The following is a 19,024-nucleotide window of genomic DNA, read 5'->3' as shown; positions in this document are numbered from 1 at the left end:
GCTAGGGTAGACAGTATAAAATACTTAGGAGTTTACCTGCCAAAACAAACCCAGGGATTATATGAACACAATTACAAGACACTTTTTGCACAAATAAAATCAGATTTAAGTAAGTGGAAAAACATTAGTTGCTCATAGGTAGGCCGTGCTAATATAATAAAAATGACAATTCTACCTAAATTAATATACTTATTTAGTGCCATACCAATTAAACTATCAGATAATTACTTTCTAGAGCTGGATAAAATAATATAAAAATTCATTTGGAAAAACAAAAGGTCCAGAATATCAAAGGGGCTAATGAAAAGAAATACTTGGGAAGGTGGCCTAGCGCTACCAGACCTCAAACTGTACTATAAAGCAGCAATTATCAAAACCACTTGATATTGGCTAAGAAACAGAGAGGTAGACAAGTGGAATAGACTTGGCACTCAAGATGCAGTAGGCAAGGAATATAGCAACCTTCTGTTTGATAAACCCAAGGACCCCAGCTTCTGGGATAAGAACTCATTGTTTGACAAAAATTGCTGGGAAAACTGGATAACAGTGTGGCAGAAATTAGGCATAGACCCATACCTGACACCGTACACAAGAATAAAGTCCAAATGGGTACATGATTTAGGTATAAAGATTGATACCATGAGTAAACTGGAGAAGCAAGGAATAGTGTATTTATCAGATCTATGGTGAAGGGAAGAATTCTTTACTAAAGGAGAGATAGAAAGCATTATGAAATGCAAAATGGATAACTTTGATTACATTAAACTGAGAAGTTTTTGCACAACCAAACCCAATGCAACCAAAATCCGGAGGGAAGTAGTAAATTGGGAAAGAATTTTTACAGCTAAGCTCGGGGATAAAGGCCTCGTTTCTAGGATATATAGAGAACTGACTCAAATGTATAATCATACAAGTCATTCCCCAATTGATAAATGGTCAAAGGATATGAACAGGCAATTTTCAGAAGAAGAAATTAAAGATATCTATAATCATATGAAAAAATGCTCTAAATCACTAGTGATTAGAGAGATGCAAATCAAAACAACTCTGAGGTACCACATCACACCTATAAGATTGGCAAACATGACAGAACAAGAAAATGATAAATGCTGGAGAGGATGTGGGAGAGTTGGAACACTAATTCATTGTTGGTGGAGCTGCGAGCGCATCCAACCATTCTGGAGAGCAATTTGGAACTATGCCCAAAGGGCCACAAAAATGTGCATACCCTTTGACCCAGCAATATCGCTACTAGGACTATATCCCCAAGAGATCATAAAAATGGGAAAGGGTCCCACATGTACAAAAATATTTATAGCAGCACTCTATGTAGTTGCCAAAAACTGGAAGTCAAGGGAATGTCCATCAATTTGGGAATGGCTGAATAAATTATGGTATATGAATGTAATGGAGTACTATTTTGCCATAAGAAATGATGAACAAGAAGACTTCAGAGAGGCCTGGAAGGACTTATATGACCTGATGCTGAGTGAAAGGAGCAGAACCAGGAGAACTTTGTGCACAGCAACGACCACAGTGTGTGAGAGTTTTTTCTGGTAGACTTGGAATTTTGTAATAACGCAAGAACTTCTTATAAAAAAAAAAATCCAATGGTGGTTCTCAAGGCAAAATGCCTTCCACACTCAGAGAAAGAAATATGGAAGCCATTCACAAAATGTAGAAGATCATGTTTGTGTATGTGTATGTGTTTGTGTATCATGTTTTGATTTGTTATATGATTTCTTTCATTTATTCTAGTCTGACTACATAGCATGACTATAGTGAAAATATACTCAATAGGAAAGTATATGTAGAATCTATACAGAATTGTATGCAGTAGTGGGGAGGGAGGGGGTAATGGGGGGGTAGGTGGGGGGGGATAAAATCTCAATTGTATGGCAGTGATTGTTAAACATTAAAAAATAAAAAAAAAATAAACACAAGGCACTACCTAAAGAAAAGTTTTCCCATTCATCATGCATTATTGTGAAATACACTTTGCTACTCAAAATTTTAGGTGCCTTATATATAAAATGAGGGCTTGGAGAGATAGTGAGGGGAACAATCTTTTAAAGTCCTTTTCAAGTTCATTTTCTAGTAAGCTAAGTTGAAGCCCAGTTCCTGCTCCATTCGTGATGGCTTGAATTCCTGCCATCAGACCTTAATTCCTTTCACTTAAAGATTTTTTTTAATTTATGGAATAGAACAAGCAATTCTTTCACAGTTACAATAAAAAAGATGACTATACATGAAATTGCAAACATGCTATTCCTTTTAAATATACAATAAAGTTATTATGTAATTTTTTCCCTTTTTTATTCTTTCCCCCGCCCTAGAGATGGCTACCATTAGACACAAATAGGCATTTAGATATAGATATAGATATAAACAGATGGATAGATGAAAAAATTATTCTATACATACTTCTGTTTATCAGATTTTTTCCTCTTGATGCAGAACATTTTTCTTCATATGTTTTTTAGGTTATTTTGGGTATATACAATAGTCAAAATTACTTACTTGCTCAAAGTCATTCTTAAAACAATATTGCTTTTATTGTATATAATGTTCTCTCATTTTGTTTTTCATTATTTTGTGCAAGTCTTTCCATAATTTTTCTACGATCATTGAGTTCATCATTTCTTCTAGCCCAGTAGTATTTCATCACAATCATATACTCTGAATTTGTTCAACCATTCCCCAACTGATGAGCATCCTTGTAATTTCCATTTCTTTGACACAACAAAAAGAGCTGCTATAAGCATTTTAAAATATATAGGTTCTCTTCCTTTTCTTCTCCCTAATCATCTTTGGGAATAGACCTAATACTGCTGAGTCAAAGACAGTTTAATAAATCTTTAGGCATAATTCCTGATTGTTATCCAAAATGGATGGATCCATTCACAATTCCACCAACAATGAATTTTTCCACATCCCCTCCAACATTTGTTGCTTTCCCCTTCAATCATTTTAGCCAATCTGATACATGTAAATGATATCTCTAGGTTGTTTTAATTTGCATTCATTTTATCAACAATGATTTTAGAGCATTATTAAATTGACTACAAATTAATTTGATTTCTTTATTAGAAAAGTGCCTGTTCATACCCTTTGATCATTTATCGACTGGGGAATGACTCATATTCTTATACATTTGACAAAGTTCTTCATATATTCAAAATATAAAACCTTTATCTAAGATACTGTCTATGTTTTCCCTAATTTTTTGCTTCCATTTTGTTCATGGGTACATTTGTCTTATTTGTACAAAATGTTTTTAATTTGATGTAATCAAAACTATCTGTTTTACCTCTAACTTTGAACTGTATTTCTTATTCATAAATTGTTTGCCTATCCATAAGTCTGATAAGTAATATGCTCTTCTAACTTCCTTGTTATATCTCTTTTCATATCTAGGTCATGTATCTATTTTGATCTTGGTAAATTTTGTAAGATATTGGTTTACATCCAGTTTCTGCCATAATACTTTCCAGTATTCTTAACAAGTTTTACCAAATAATGAATTCTTATCCCAAAATCTTGTTTTTATACTTCTCAAATATGAGGCTATTATATTTATTTGCTTCCCTAAATTGTATGTCTAAAGTTTTATTCAGGGTGAAATAACCTCTCCCAAGAAGTTTATTATGTTTTGACTTTATAATATGATCAATTCTTAGCACCTAAGAGTGAATGCATTTCAGATCTTGCCTAGAGAAGAGTTTTCATAGGAAGAAAAGTCTTGAGAATTTTAAGCAAGTGAAGTATATAAGAAAGAGTTGTTATAGAGGACAGAGAAGTTGTAGAGAGGGTTAAAAAATACAAGTCAAATTTCACTAATTATATGGTTTTGTTCAGTTGCGAGTTTTTTCAGATGAGAACTTATCCCAAAAATATATAATAAATTTTGCTCTTCAGTGGGTAGAAATATCCTAAAACAACTTGCCCTAAGCTATGGCCACTGTTTGTGGCCTGGAGGACACCAAAGTACTGTGGTATAGGAGAAAGGTCAATGGAATAGACATTAAATAACTTATATTCCAAACATTTCCTGCCCTGCTTGATACCTATGTAGTCTTCAGCAAGTAGTTTAACCTCCCTGGACCCCAGTTCTTTGATAGTTAAAATAAAGCAGTAGGACTAGGTGATTTCTAAAGTCCTTTGTAAACCACAGAACTCAGAGTAAAAAGGGAATTTATAGCCCTTAGATTTCCTCTAGTTCAATCTATATCTGACAAAGAATCCTCTCAACAACATCCCCAACAAGTATTAGTCAAATTCTAGGTCATCAACCTTGAATTGTACACATCTTGTAACGGGAAATGCACTTCTTTCCAACATAGTCTATCCCACTTTCAGATCTAATTGTTTCTTCCTATGACCATAGACATCCATAGAACTAGGACTAGGTGAACTGGGCTGATGACCGTGATAGTTCACTCACCCTGCTGCTCTAAGTGCTCTGCCTATGAAATATAAGGAATGGAATTCTATCACTAAGGCCTGTTGGGTAATAGAGCAGAGGCCTAGCTATATTGTCAATTTTCAGGGGAACTATTTCAGGAAAAGAAGATCAGCAAGAAACCATTAAAAATGCCTCTTTGCACAAAACATCATGAAATAGTTCTTCATATACAAAATCATCACAGCAAAAATCACTCTAGTGAATTAGGTGTTTGTGTGTTTTGCTGAAAACTGTATCTTTTCTAAGAGATTGCTACCTAAATAAAAATGCTCTGGAGATCCTAATGTAGAAATAAAAGGATGATTCTGTCAACTTCAGTGACTCTTTTAAGTAAGAGAAATGTGACTATCCACATTGCCTCTATCTCTCTTTTCTCTGATGTAACTGTCACAAAATCCTCAGATCTGAGCAAAAGTGCCACTGAGATCAGTCATGTGGGAATCAGTTTTTAAGGTAAATGAGTCACAAGGGCTCTGAATGAGATTGTGGTATGCCTGCATGTGTATGTATATGTGTGCGTGTGTATGCTTGTATATAGTGTATATGTGTTGCTAAACGCATCTATCCATACATAAATATATATACATATATTTATAAATGTATACATATGTACGTATGTCTATGCACATGTACATACATATATTTAAGGTGGAATTGCCAGCTTGGGTAGACAATTACAGTACACCCATTAAGCTATCTATTAATTGAATAGTGGCAGGAAAATATATCAAAACATATTCCATGGCTTTGTCATAGTCTCTTATTCAACACTAACAGAGAAGAAAAAACATAGTAACTTTGAACAATCAACTAGCACTTATTAAGTGTCTAATTTCTATCACCAACCAATAATCACTTATTAAACATCTGCTTTGTGCCAGTAACTGTGTTAGGCACCTGGGATATAAAAGACAAAGAATACAATACTTACTGATGATGATTGCACATTCAAAGGGGCATGTAGCAATTACATGTGAAACACATATACAATTGTAATGTTAACTAGACAGTTAAAGGTGTTCCCCATCCCTGTCCATTAAGGGAAGCTTGATTAGGGGAGGTCCACATCTTTGATTAATTTCTAATGAGGCACTGATTCTCAAGGGATGTGATGCCCTTTTGTTCTGAAAAGTGTATAAATACTCTGAGGTGAAATTTTACTTTGAGGCTTACTCATAGAAAGTGTTTGGCCAGACTATGTATGTATGTTCAGATAGTTGGATCTGTGCTTGATTAGAGTGATTGTTGGCCCCTCAAATGTTGCCTTTCCTTTTAGAAAAGAAGATCTAAGAACCTGCACAACAGGCTTTCCTGTGTATGTCATATATATGTATATATATATATATATATATATATATATATATATATATATATATATATATACGTATGTATGTATGTATGTATATATACATATATACACACATACACACATGCATACATACATTTTATATATATATATATATATATATATATATATATACATAATGTAAAATGCAGTGCTTAGAATTGAATATATTACTCCAGATGGGGCCTAACCAGTACAGGGTGAGACTCATGGAATTTTGAAGTTCTATGGGAATTTAGAGATTATAATCACAGAGAGTCATAAAACTGTAGAATTAGAAAGATTCTTAGATATCATATAGTACAACTCATACTTGAACAAAGAGCAACTCTTTCCCGTACACTTCACTTGCTCAAAATTCTCAAAGACTTTTCATCCTATCAAAGCCTACATATGTACATAGACAATAGTAGTTGAATACAATGTGGTTTTGAGAGAGAGGTCACTAGCAGTTAGGGAGGCTTCATGTGGAAGGTGGTGCTTCAGCTATATCTTAAAGGAAAAGGGGGATTCTGTTAAAAGTGAGTGTATATCAGGCATGGAGAATGGTCAATGTAAAGTCAAAGAGACAGGAAATAGATTGTCATGAGGAACAAAAAAAAGATCAGTTTGAGTTGTTTGAAGTGTGTGGGAGGGAGAGATGTGCAGAGAGGCCAGAAATATAAGTTAGGGATAAATTGGGAAGAGCTTTGAAATCTAAAAAGAATTGTTCACATCTTAGCCTAGGTGCACTAGGGAGCTACTACTATTTGTGGAGGGGATTCAAATTCTCAGATACTCATGTAAGCACAATTATTTTCACAACAGTGTATAGAATGGGCTGGGATTCAGAGAGATATGTGAACAGGAGACCAATCTATGTCTCAATGAGAGGTGATAAGGGTCTGAGCTCAGGTGTCAGCTGTGTAAGTAGAGAGGAGATAAGATACAACAGATGTTTTGGTGGGAGAAACAGTAAGATTGGGCAAGTGGTTGGATATTTGAAGTAAAGGACAATGAGAATCCCAAGGTAATGATGAAATCTGCTAGGCACTGAGCAGACAAACACAAAAGGAGACAGTTCCTTCACTCCAGCTAATTTTATACAAGGAGAATAACATATTCATTGAAAAGTAAATATATGGCATATACAAAATAAATACCCGGTGACAGCAAGAATACTCAAAAGTGGGGTAATAAGTAAAGGAAAAATCTCCTGGAACAGGTAAATAGAACTTGACAGGAGCCTTGACTAGAGACATGCGAGGGACAGGGCTGAGGAGGATGGTCATTACAGGCATGGAAGACAGTCTGTGCTGTCTCATTGCAACTTGTTGCCTGGACTAGTTATCATGGTTGAAAGTGTTTAAATGCCACTTCGGAGTCAGTGTGGTGCAGTGAAAAGTGATGGATTTGGAATAAAAGGTTTTCCAAGTCTCTCTTCCATTTATTATCTGATTGTAATTAGATAATTTCTCAGGGCTTTGGTTTTCCCACCTGATCATAAGCCACCTAGTCTAGATGACAAGTAGAGTCCCTGATCAATAATCTTTGACCTAATAATCACATCCTGTTGCCAATACATAGATGAGATCAGGAATTTAAAAGTACCCTGTGGGACAACTCGTTCTCAGGAAAATGTGGACTTGTGCATGTGTATATCTTATTTTGAGTAGTTAAGTTTGCTTTAGCTTTCTTCCAGAGGAATCACTTGACATTTCTAGGAGAATGAGGTTACTCTTATCTCCACAACTGTGTTCCCTAAAGAGGAAAAAGTATTTTTTTAACCATGCACTTGCAGAACAGCCACTCTGAAACCAACCAATCATCCCTGCACTTGTAAAACAACAGCAGTAATGACATGCCACCTACTATACAAGTTGTAATATTCTTTTGTTAGAGCATCAGGTCATAATTAGTTCCAGAAAAATCACGCACATTTCTTGCCTGAGTAGATAAATACATTCAATAGCCCAGGTGACTGGGGAACTCAACTCCCAGTCCTGATGGATGCATACTTCAGATGCCCCTCAATTCTCAGAGCAGCTGCATAAAGATAAGAGGACAGAATTTCTGTGAGTGTGTACAAGAGGCTTTTTTAGACTCTCAAAAGAAAGTTACTCAGTGCTGGACTAAAATACAACATGAAAAGTAGCTCTTCTCATGATATACAAACTAAAATCCATTTTGAGCTGTGTTCTCTCACAGTAGGCATGCTAGCAATAAAGTCGGCAGAGGAGGTTCTTAGAAAAGTTCTCACTTAGTGAGGCACCTAGCAATAGCAGGTCTGTTATACAGAAAATAAAGATAAGGACTATCAGGAGTTCAGCACACATCTTTGACAAGATGAATTTTCTCAAATATGAAAAGTTCCCTATTTGTAGCTTGAAGGGAGAATTAACAATTTCTGTGCCCAGGACAAATTTGCTAGTGTCATAGAATTTAAGATCTGAAAACTTTCTTAAAGAACAACTCAAGAAGAGAGTAGATTGGATAGATGACTTCTCAGGGACTGTCACACCCTTGACTTGAAAGTTCATGCACTCATGTCATCTGAGGATAGTGAATGATTCCCACACATTGGCTCTAGTTTTCCTCTTTTAAACTAAGCCGAATAAGTCAAATCCCTCTTTCAAGTGATAATCTTTCAAGTCTTGGCAGATATCTATTAAGTTGTTTCCTTAGTCTTCTCTTTCCCCATTTCTCTGGTTCCCTTGGAAATCTTTATGTGATAATGGTTTAAAGGTCACCCCTCATCCTAGAAATACCCTCCTCTAAACATACTCCAGATGGTCAATATCTCATGTAAAATTTAATGCTCAGAATGGAATACATTACTCCAGAGGAGGCATAACCAGTATAGGGTCAGAATCATGGAATTTCAAAATTGCACAGGAATTTAGAAGTTATAGTCACAGAGAGTCATAAAATTGTAGAATTCGAAAGGTTCTTAGATATCACATAGTATTGAACAAGATTCCCCCATCACAAACAATGGTCATACAATTTCTTTTTTAGATACCTCCCGATCTGTCATATTTAGTACCTCCTGAGATAACCTATTCCACTTGTGAATTCTCATACTGTTTTTCATCATATTGACTCCAGATCTGTTTCTCTGAAAAGTGAATTCCATTTGTAGAAAATCCCCATTGATGCAACTCATCTGTAACTTATAGCCATTGAAAGTTATCTGCAGAAATCAGAAACAATTTTTGGAGCCAGTGTTTCTGATAAAGGCCTCATTTCTAAAATACAGAGAGAACTGAGTCAAATTTATAAGAATAAAAGTTATTTCCCAGTTGATAGATTGTGTAAAGATGTGAACAGGCAGTTTTCAAATGAAGAAGTTAAAACTATCTGTGGTCACATAAAAAATGCTCTAAATCACTGATTAGAAAAATACAAATTAAAGCAACTCTGAGGTACCACATCACACCTTTAATATTGGCTAATATGACAGAAAAGGAAAATAATAAATGTTGGAGAAGATGTGGGAAAATTGGAACACTAAAACCTTGCTGGTGGAGTTGTGAACTGATCCAAGCATTCTGGACAACAATTTGGAACCATACCTAAAGGGCAACCAAATTGTGTATATCCTTTAATCCAGCAATATCACAGCAATACTACTAGATCTGTGTATGAAAGAGATCATTAAGAAATGGTAAGGACCTTCATGTACAAAAATATTTATAGCAACTCTTTTTTTGTGGTGACAAAGAATTGGAAACTGAGGGTATGCCCATCAATTGGCGAATGGGTGAACATGTTGTAATATATGAATGTAATGTTATGCTAGAAGAAATGATGTGCGGGCTGATTTCAGAAATATCTTGAAAATCAGGAGAACATTGTACCCAGTAATAGCAACAAATACAATGCTTAGATTATGATAGATTTAGCTCTATTCAGCAGTATAATGATTCAAGACATTTCTAAAAGACTCATGATGGCAGATGCTGACTACATCCAGAGAAATAACTGTGGAGTCTAAATGTAAATTGAAGCATACTATTTTCACATTTTTTCTTTCTTATGGTTCTTCCCTTTTGTTCTAATTCTTTCACAATATGACTAATGTGGAAATCAGTTGAATATGATTGTACATGTAGAACCTATGTCAGATTGCTTGCTGCCTTGGGGGGATGGAAAGGAGGGAGGGAGAAAAATTTGGAACTCAAAATTTTACAAAAGTGAACATTGAAAATTATTTTTACATTTAGCTGGTAAACCATACTATTAAGGAAAAAGAAAGAAAGCTATCTGGTGATCTGTAGCATGAATAAATTTCCTAATCCTGTTTTTACATGACTATCATTTTTGTCACCTAAATCTTCTTTTCTCCAAGCTAAATGTCTCTAATTCCTTCTACTATTCTTCGTATGGCAGGGTTTTGAGGACCCTTATCATCCAGCTCACAAATTAATATCCTTCCTAAAATGTACTACAAATGATATACATTTACCCAGAGATATATTCCATGTATCCTAGAACTTTAATACAATCTCCTATTATTCTAGATAACATGTGGATACCTCCAAAGAAACCCCATATTGCAGTAACTTCTTTGGCTCTTATGTCACACCATTGAATTTTTTTAAGCTTGAAATCAAACAAATCTTTCAGATCTTTTGTACATTAATTGTTGTCTAGTCATATATTCCTTTACACTCAAATTAGCCTGTGTAGGAATTTCACATACACACATGCACACACACACACACACACACACACACACACACACACACACATCCTCCAGTAAATTACATCTTACTAGATTCAGGGTGTAGTCTTACCCTGACAATGACACCACACATGTCAGCACTAAGATCAGGGCAACCTTTAAAACTGAGAACAGAGTATCAACACTCTGGAGTAGGTCAGAATTATTCACAAATGAGCTGCATGCAATTCTATCATAAGGTTGTAGGGGCAGCATGTAGCAAGGGAATTAACAAAGAAGGAAAGAAAAACCTTAATTTCAGTAGCTATGAACTGAATAGTATTGTGGAGCTTTGTAGTGGAATTTCCAGGCATCATGTCTGACATTTGGCATGTCTGTGCATATTCTTCCCACATGAGAAATTTGGGGGAAAAGACCTGGTTCTTCTAACTTCATTTTTCATCAGCTCATACAGGTGTGGCCAGCCATGCTTTTTTCCCCCTAAAGTCACCACCGTCAGACTTTGAGTACAATTATATGTGATTAATTGTGACTTACAATATAAGCACCTTGATAAAAGAGAATGCTCAATCCTTCATAGTTGCATTCGCAATGCCTTGTACAGTGCTTGAAACGTAGTAGCTATTTATTTAATGTTTACTGATTAAATTGATTGTATATGTTTCTCACCCAGAGAATGATTATGCTAGGTACCTCACTTCCTAAGATGGAGGACAGTTTTTCCGTTTCAGATGGGGCTGTGATGGTTGAGGAAATCTTGATACAACCTGCCATATTGTTAATATAATACCTCCCTGATACTCTATTGGATATAGCAGACTGAGTTAATCGCATAAACCTTGGAGGTGATTTGAGAGTTCTAGATACATCAGCAACTATCATCCTAGCTTCATATTTGATAAGTAAGTTATCTATGCCTTCAGTAAAATATTTGATTATAATGTTGAACTGAGAAGGACCAAGGGTAGACTCTTATGGCTCATTCTTCTAAGTGGCCATTTAGCCATTCAATGCTAACTCTTTGGAGCCTGTTCTGAATTCACCTACTTATACAATTATTCAATTTACATCACTCCATTTTCTATGAAAGTTTATCGTAGGAGACTTTATGTAGAAAAATAGCAATAACAATACCAGATTTAGATCCAGACTTAAGTTTTGACTTCAAAACTCAATTCTGTCACTCACTAGTCACTGGATTTTAAGTAAGACATCTAAACTTTAATGGTTTCAGTTTCCTGACCTACAAAATGAGGGGGTTTATACTACCTAGAATAGAAGGTATTTCCCATCTAGTAATATATGACCTTATGAATTGCTTTTCTGAAGTCCAATAAGATGTCTATAAAATTCTCCTGATCAACCAATCTAGTAATTTTACCATAAAATGAAATTAGGTCAGTTGGTCATGACCTCTTCTTGATGACTCTGTTAGGTTTTAACAATCAATCCTTACATTTCTGAGTGCTCACAAAACTTTCTTTTATTGACAAAGGCTAACATTTCAGCACAAATTAGTTCATAGTTAATTTAAATGCTTAACAACTCATAGTTCAATGGATCTACCTTCTTTCACTTTTTGAAAACTGTATAATGTACCCATCTCCAATAGCATAGGACATCTCCTTTTCTTCAGATTTTTTTCCTTAAAAATCTTAGCAGTAGTAACTCATGATTGACATTAGTATATTCTTTCAATATTCTAGAATATAGTTTATCCAGAACTGCTCATTTGACCTCATTAAGGAGTTACCTGGCCTTGCTCTCTTACAACCTTCTCATTTTTTTCTTTGCTTTGTATTTGTTCCCATTTTTATTTTATAATTAGTCTCAATATCATTCATATTAAGAGGAGACAAACAAAATATTGTGAAATGATTCATACTTCCCTATCTTTTACTATCATTTTTCTAAAACCCCTAAACAGTGGCAATCCTTCTTGGTTATGTTTCCTAATATAATTTTAAAAACCTCTTTTGTTATATTAAGAATGTAATACAAGCCTCAGATCATCAAGAGCTTTAGCATTCCTGATATTATCTTTACAGGATCATGGGCAGTTGTGAAGCTCTTTTTAATTACCCTCTTTGATTCTATCTGCTCTATATGTCTTTTTATAATCTAAGTTTCTTGATGGTTTTACTGTGTCTACATCATCCATTTAATATTTAAATTTTAATATTCATTTAAAACATTTTTTGTTTTTAAGTTCTGAGTTCCAAATTCTCTCCCTCCCTCCCACCTGCTTCTCCCCTTATCTACTGAGGAGGCAAACAATGTGATATCAATTAAACACGAAATCTTGCAAAACACTAAGTCCCAGAAAAAAAGAAAAATAAAGGAAGAAAATTATACTTCAATTTGTACACAAAATTCATTACTTCTCTCCCTCTCTCTCTTTCCCTCTCTCTCTCTCTCTCTCTCTCTCTCTCTCTCTCTCTCTCTCTCTCTGTCTCTCTCTCTCTCTGTCTCTCTCTCTCTCTCTCTCTCTGTCTCTCTCTCTCTCTCTCTCTTTCTCTCTCTCTCTCTATCAGAAGGTGAATAGCATTATTTCATCATGATTTCTTTCCAATTATCTTGGATCATTATATTGTTCAGAGTAATCTTTCACAATCCATAACCATTACAACATTGTTTTTACTCTGCAAAATGATCACCTCGTTCTTCTAACTTCATTTTGCATCAGCTCATACAGATGTGGCCAGCCATGTTTTGTTTTTTTTTCTGCTAAATTCACCACCATCATAAATTCTTTTTTTTATTATTTTTGAGGCATTTGGGGATAAGTGACTTGCTCAGGGTGATGCAGCTAGTAAGTTTCAAGTGTCTGAAGCTGGATTTGAATTCAGGTCCTCCTGTCAACAGGGCCAGTACTCTATCCAGGGTACCACTTACCTGCCCCTCTCACAATTTCTTATTGCACAATATTACTTCATTACAATCATATGCCATAGTTTGTTCAGTCATTCCCCAACTGATGAGCATCCCCTCAATTTCCAATTCTTTGGCAGTACAAAAATAGGTTATGCAAACATTTTTGTACATACAGATCCTTCCTCTTTGATTTCTTTGGGGTACAGACCTAGAAGTGGTACTCCTGGGTCAAAAAATGTGCACAGTTTTATAGCTTTTGGGGCATAGTTTCAAATGGTTCTCCAGTATGATTAGATCAGTTCACAACTTCAGCCACAACTTATTACTCTATTTTCCTTCATCTCTTCTGGCCTTTGCCATTTCTGATAGGTGTGAGAGGGTACCACAAAGTTGTTTTAATTTATATTTTCCTAATCAGTAGTGATGTAGAGCACTTTTATATGATTATAGATAGCTTTGATTTCTTTTTCTGAAAAGCTACTGTTCATATCTTTTAACCACTTATAAAATGGGGAATGGGCTTTATTTTTTTATAAATTTCACCATGTTCCCTAAATATTTGAGAAATTAAATCTTTATCAGAGAAAATTGTCCTTAAAATCTTTTATATTACTTCATTGTCTATGGTGGTTGTAGTTCTTCATGCCTGAATAGGACGAAAATGATGTCACTATGTGTCATCAGTCAAAGTACAATAAGTCCCATTTTGGCGAATCAGACCAATACAAGCTTGGGATGTTCTATCACAGATCAGGCAGAAATAGTCCATATGAATATTTGGAGTAAATATATCTCTAGATTTGTGTATCCCACATTTCTTTTAAGCTACTGCAAGTCTGCTTTGCTTATAGAACACAGTGCCTTCTTTAATGCGAACTTACCTTGCTGGACAAATGTGTCTTGCATGTCTCACAATGGATTCTAAAGTTGTCTAGAGAGGACCTTGAGAGTCTCCTTCTACCATCTCTTCTAACCTCCATGTGAGTACTTGCCTTGTGTGAGTTCTTTGTAAAATAGTCGTTTAAGCAAGCATGAATTTGGCATGTGGTCAGCCCACTGGAGTTATACCATCTAGAGAAGAGTTCAAATGCTTAGCAGTTCAGAATGATGAAGGACCTGTTGTCCACTACCTTATCTTTCTAGGTGATCTTTAAAATCTAAGACAATTTAGATGGAAGCAATTCAGTTTCTTGGCGTGGCATTGGCAGATTGTTCAAGTTTCCCAAGCATATAAGGTTAGGACAATAGCTCTGCAGACTTTTAGTTTGGTAGCCTGCCTAATACCTCTTCTCTCCCATACTTTCCTTCAGAGTCTCCTACACACTGACTTAGCTCTGGCAATGTGTGTTTCACACTCATCAATTATATGTATATCGCAGGAAAGTATACTACAAGATAAGTGAACTTATCCTCAGTACTCAAAATCAATCCATTTGTTGTAACTGATGGTTCCACATATGGCTGGTGTGGTGCTGGCTGGTGGAGAATCTCTGTTTTCTTGGTGTTAATTGTTAGGCCAAAATTAGCACAAGTGTCAGAGACTCAGTTTATACATTTTTTTTTATCTTACCTTCAAAGGCTATATTGAATGCATAATTATTTGCAAAAACAAGGAAAAGAGGAAAAGCCACAGACTGACTCTAGTCTTGGTTTTCACTTTAGTGTTGGTTTACCAGCCTTTTCAAGTTAAATAATTTACCTCAGTGCAATAGCTGATCTTGATGTTATTTTCAGAAGGCATCCAACAATATAGCTCAAAACATTATGCCAAAAACATGAGAGCAAGCATCATATGGCATCCATAATCCATGGAAACATACCCATAATGTAACTGGCATATGATACCTAAGAACTTTTCCAGATAATCAAATTTTGAAATGATCTTGTAAGTAAATTTGTATGGATGACATCTTTTGACTCATTCATAAATTGCATTTAAGTGAGGCAGCTACATGGAGTCATTGGTCTAATTCTCTCTTCCAGAGTCATTGGTAACCAGTGGACATGCACATGGAGCCACAAGTGAGAGTTAGGTGGCAGGTGTTTATCAAAGAAGAAAAGCATCCCTGAAGGGGGCTTGGTAGCTCTCATACCAGAGGAACTAGACTTTCATGGCATGTGTACCTTTCATTTTGGGGGGGTTTTTTTTGTTTTTTTTTTTTTAGCAAAATGTAGTTTTCTGGGTAGAGCCAAGATGGAGGACTAGAAAGACACATATACTCAGGGTCCTCCCCACAGCCCATAACATGCCTGTAGAGAGGGACTCTCAACAAATTTTGGAGCAGCAGAAGTGAAGAACAACAGAGTGCAGGAGATTTCCAGTGTATAGTGACCTGAAAGGCCCATGGAAATGTTGATTGCAATGGACACGGAGCCAAGCATGGAGCCCAGCTTTGGCCTCGAGACGAAACTTTGGGAGGAGGACACCTTGGGGACAGAATCTCCAATCACAGTAGCGGGTCCTCGGATCCCTTGGCCCACAGGCACCAAAGGTCAGTGTCGGGGTTTTATCAGTAGGCCAGGAAGGGAAAAGGGCCTTCCCATAACTCCAGCAGCAGGCAGCAGCCACACAGGCTGCACAGCACCCTATACAGAAGATCCATTGTTGGAGCGTAAAAACCCCTGGGGGCATTGAAGAACTGAGTCTTACCTCAACCCTGGGTGGAGGCCCTGGCCAAGCTGGTCTTTGTCTCACACTGAATGGTGGCCCTGCCCATCCAGCTTATCTGAAAATTAGCCCCCAGTGCTGGCTTGGTGGAACTGGAGACCAAGTGGCTGTGGAGAGATATCTGCTAAGATTCTGGGCACAAAAAATCCCTCTCTGTGCCCAGACCAGTACACACTTGATTGTGCCACCTTGGAGTAACCGAGATCTTACAGATTCCTAGAGTATACCCTACTCTTGATAAAGACCCAAAAGTCAAGTAACTGGTTGGAAAAATGCCCAAAAAAGGGAAAAAAAATAAGACCACAGAAGGTTACTTTCTTGGTGAACAGATATCTCCTCCCACCCTTTCAGAAGAGGAAGAACAATGCTTACCATCAGGGAAAGACATAAAAGTCAAGGCTACTGTATTCCAAACATTCAAAATAAATATTGAATGGGCTCAGGCCATGGAAGAGCTCAAAAAGGATTTTGAAAATCAAGTTAGAGAGGTGGAGGAAAAATTGGGAAGAGAAATGAGAGAGATGAGAGAAAAACATGAAAAGCAGGTCAACACCTTGCAAAAGGAGACCCAAAAAAAAGCTGAAGAAAATAACACCTTGAAAAATAGGCTAACAGAATTGGCAAAAGAGGTTCAAAATGTGAATGAAGAGAAGAATGCTTTAAAAAGCAGAATTAGCCAAATTGAAAAGGAGACTCAAAAGCTCGCTGAAGAAAATAGTTCTTTCAAAATTAGAATGGAACAGATGGAGGCTAATGACTTTATGAGAAACCAAGAAATCACAAAACAAAACCAAAAGAATGAAAAAATGGAAGATAATGTGAAATATCTCATTGGAAAAACAACTGACCTGGAAAATAGATCCAGGAGAGACAATTTAAACATTATGGGCCTACCTGAAAGCCATGATCAAAAAAAGAGCCTAGACATCATCTTTCATAAAATTATCAAGGAAAACTGCCCTGAGATTCTAGAACCAGAGGGCAAAAAAAAATATTGAAAGAATCCACTGATCACCTCCTGAAAGAGATCCAAAAAGAGAAACTCCTAGGAACATTGTGGCCAAATTCCAGAGTTCCCTGCTCAAGGAGAAAATATTACAAGTAGCTAGAAAGAAACAATTCAAGTATTGTGGAAATACAACTAGGATAACACAAGATCTAGCAGCTTCTACATTAAGGGATCAAAGGGCAGGGAATATGATATTCCAGAAGTCAAAGGAACTAGGACTAAAACCAAGAATCACCTACCCAGAAAAACTGTATAATACTTCAGGGGAAAAAATGGTCTTTCAATGAAATCGAGAATTTTCAAGCATTCTTGATGAAAAGACCAGAACTGAAAAGAAAATTTGACCTTCAAACACAAGAATGAAGAGAAGCATGAAAAGGTAAACAGCAAAGAGAAGTCTTAAGGGACTTACTAAAGTTGAACTGTTTACATTCCTACATGGAAAGACAATATTTGTAACTCTTGAAACTTTTCAGTATCTGGGTAGTAGGTGGGATTACACACACATGCACACACACACAGAGACAGAGAGCACAGAGTGAATTGAAGAGGATGGGATCATATCTTACAAAAATGAAATTAAGCAGTGAAAGAGAAATGTATTGGGAGGAGAAAGGGAGAAATGGAATGGGGCAAATTATCTCTCATAAAAGAGAGAAAGCAAAAGACTTTTTAGTGGAGGGAAAAAGAAGGGAGGTGAAAGAAAAACATGAAGCTTACTCTCATCACATTCGACTAAAGGAAGGAATAAAATGCACACTCATTTTGGTATGAAAACCTATCTTACAATACAGCAAAGTGGGGGAGAAGGGGATAAACAGCATGGGGGGCGATGATGGAAGGGAGGGCAGTGGGAGGAGGGAACAGTTTGAAGTCAACACTCTTGGGGAGGGACAGGATCCAAAGAGAGAACAGAAGCAATGGGGGGCAGGATAGGATGGAGGGAAATATGGTTAGTCTTACACAACATGACGATTATGGAAGTCATCTACAAAACTACACAGATATGGCCTGTATTGAATTGCTTGCTTCCCAAAGGGAATCGGTGGGGAGGGAGGAATGAAGAGAAGTTAGAAGTCAAAGTTGTAGAACAACTGTCTAGTATTGTTCTTACTACTAGGAAATAAGAAATACAGGTAATGGTGGGGAGGGAGGAATGAAGAGAAGTTGGAAGTCAAAGTTGTAGAACAACTGTCTAGTATTGTTCTTACTACTAGGAAATAAGAAATACAGGTAATGGTGGGGAGGGAGGAATGAAGAGAAGTTGGAAGTCAAAGTTGTAGAACAACTGTCTAGTATTGTTCTTACTACTAGGAAATAAGAAATACAGGTAAAATGGGGTATAGAAAGTTATCTGGCCCTACAGGACAAAAGAGAAGATAGGGACAATGGAAAAGAGGGATGTTAGAAGAGGAGGCAGATCGGTGATAGGGGTAATTAGAATGCTCAAATTTTGTGATGAGTGGAGGGGAGAAATGGGGAGAAAATTTGGAACCCAAAATTTTGTGAAAATGAATGTTAAAAGTTAAATAAATATTTTTTTTAAAAAAATGTAGTTCTCTGATTATCTCTTTTAATTAGGTCTACTTCTACTTTTGCTTTGATGTGTTGACAGTTACCCCTTTTTTTTTTTTTTTTTTTGCTTCAGCTGAAGCACAATGGATTTCATTCTAACTCTTTGCTTTGATGGTCTGTACCTCTGCTTCAGTTGTGTCTCTTATAAATAGCCTATAATTAGATTCAAATGTTGTTGTTTCCTATCCATTCTGCTATCTGCTTCCACTTTATGAGTGAGCTCATCCCATTCACATTTTGTTTTGATAACTGTGTATTTCCCTCCATCATATTTTCTTCTGCTTATCCTTCTCTTTCTTTTTTATGTAACTCTTCAAAAGTCTTTTTTACTTCTTATCCCTACACACCTCAAACCACATTTCTCTTTATCAGCCTCACCCTTCATACATCCTATCTTCTTTTCATCCAATTTCCAATTGGGT

This window comes from Notamacropus eugenii, chromosome 1 (assembly GCF_028372415.1).
Source record: "Notamacropus eugenii isolate mMacEug1 chromosome 1, mMacEug1.pri_v2, whole genome shotgun sequence".
Taxonomy (NCBI): domain Eukaryota; kingdom Metazoa; phylum Chordata; class Mammalia; order Diprotodontia; family Macropodidae; genus Notamacropus; species Notamacropus eugenii.
Note: the sequence above shows the minus strand (reverse complement) of the source record.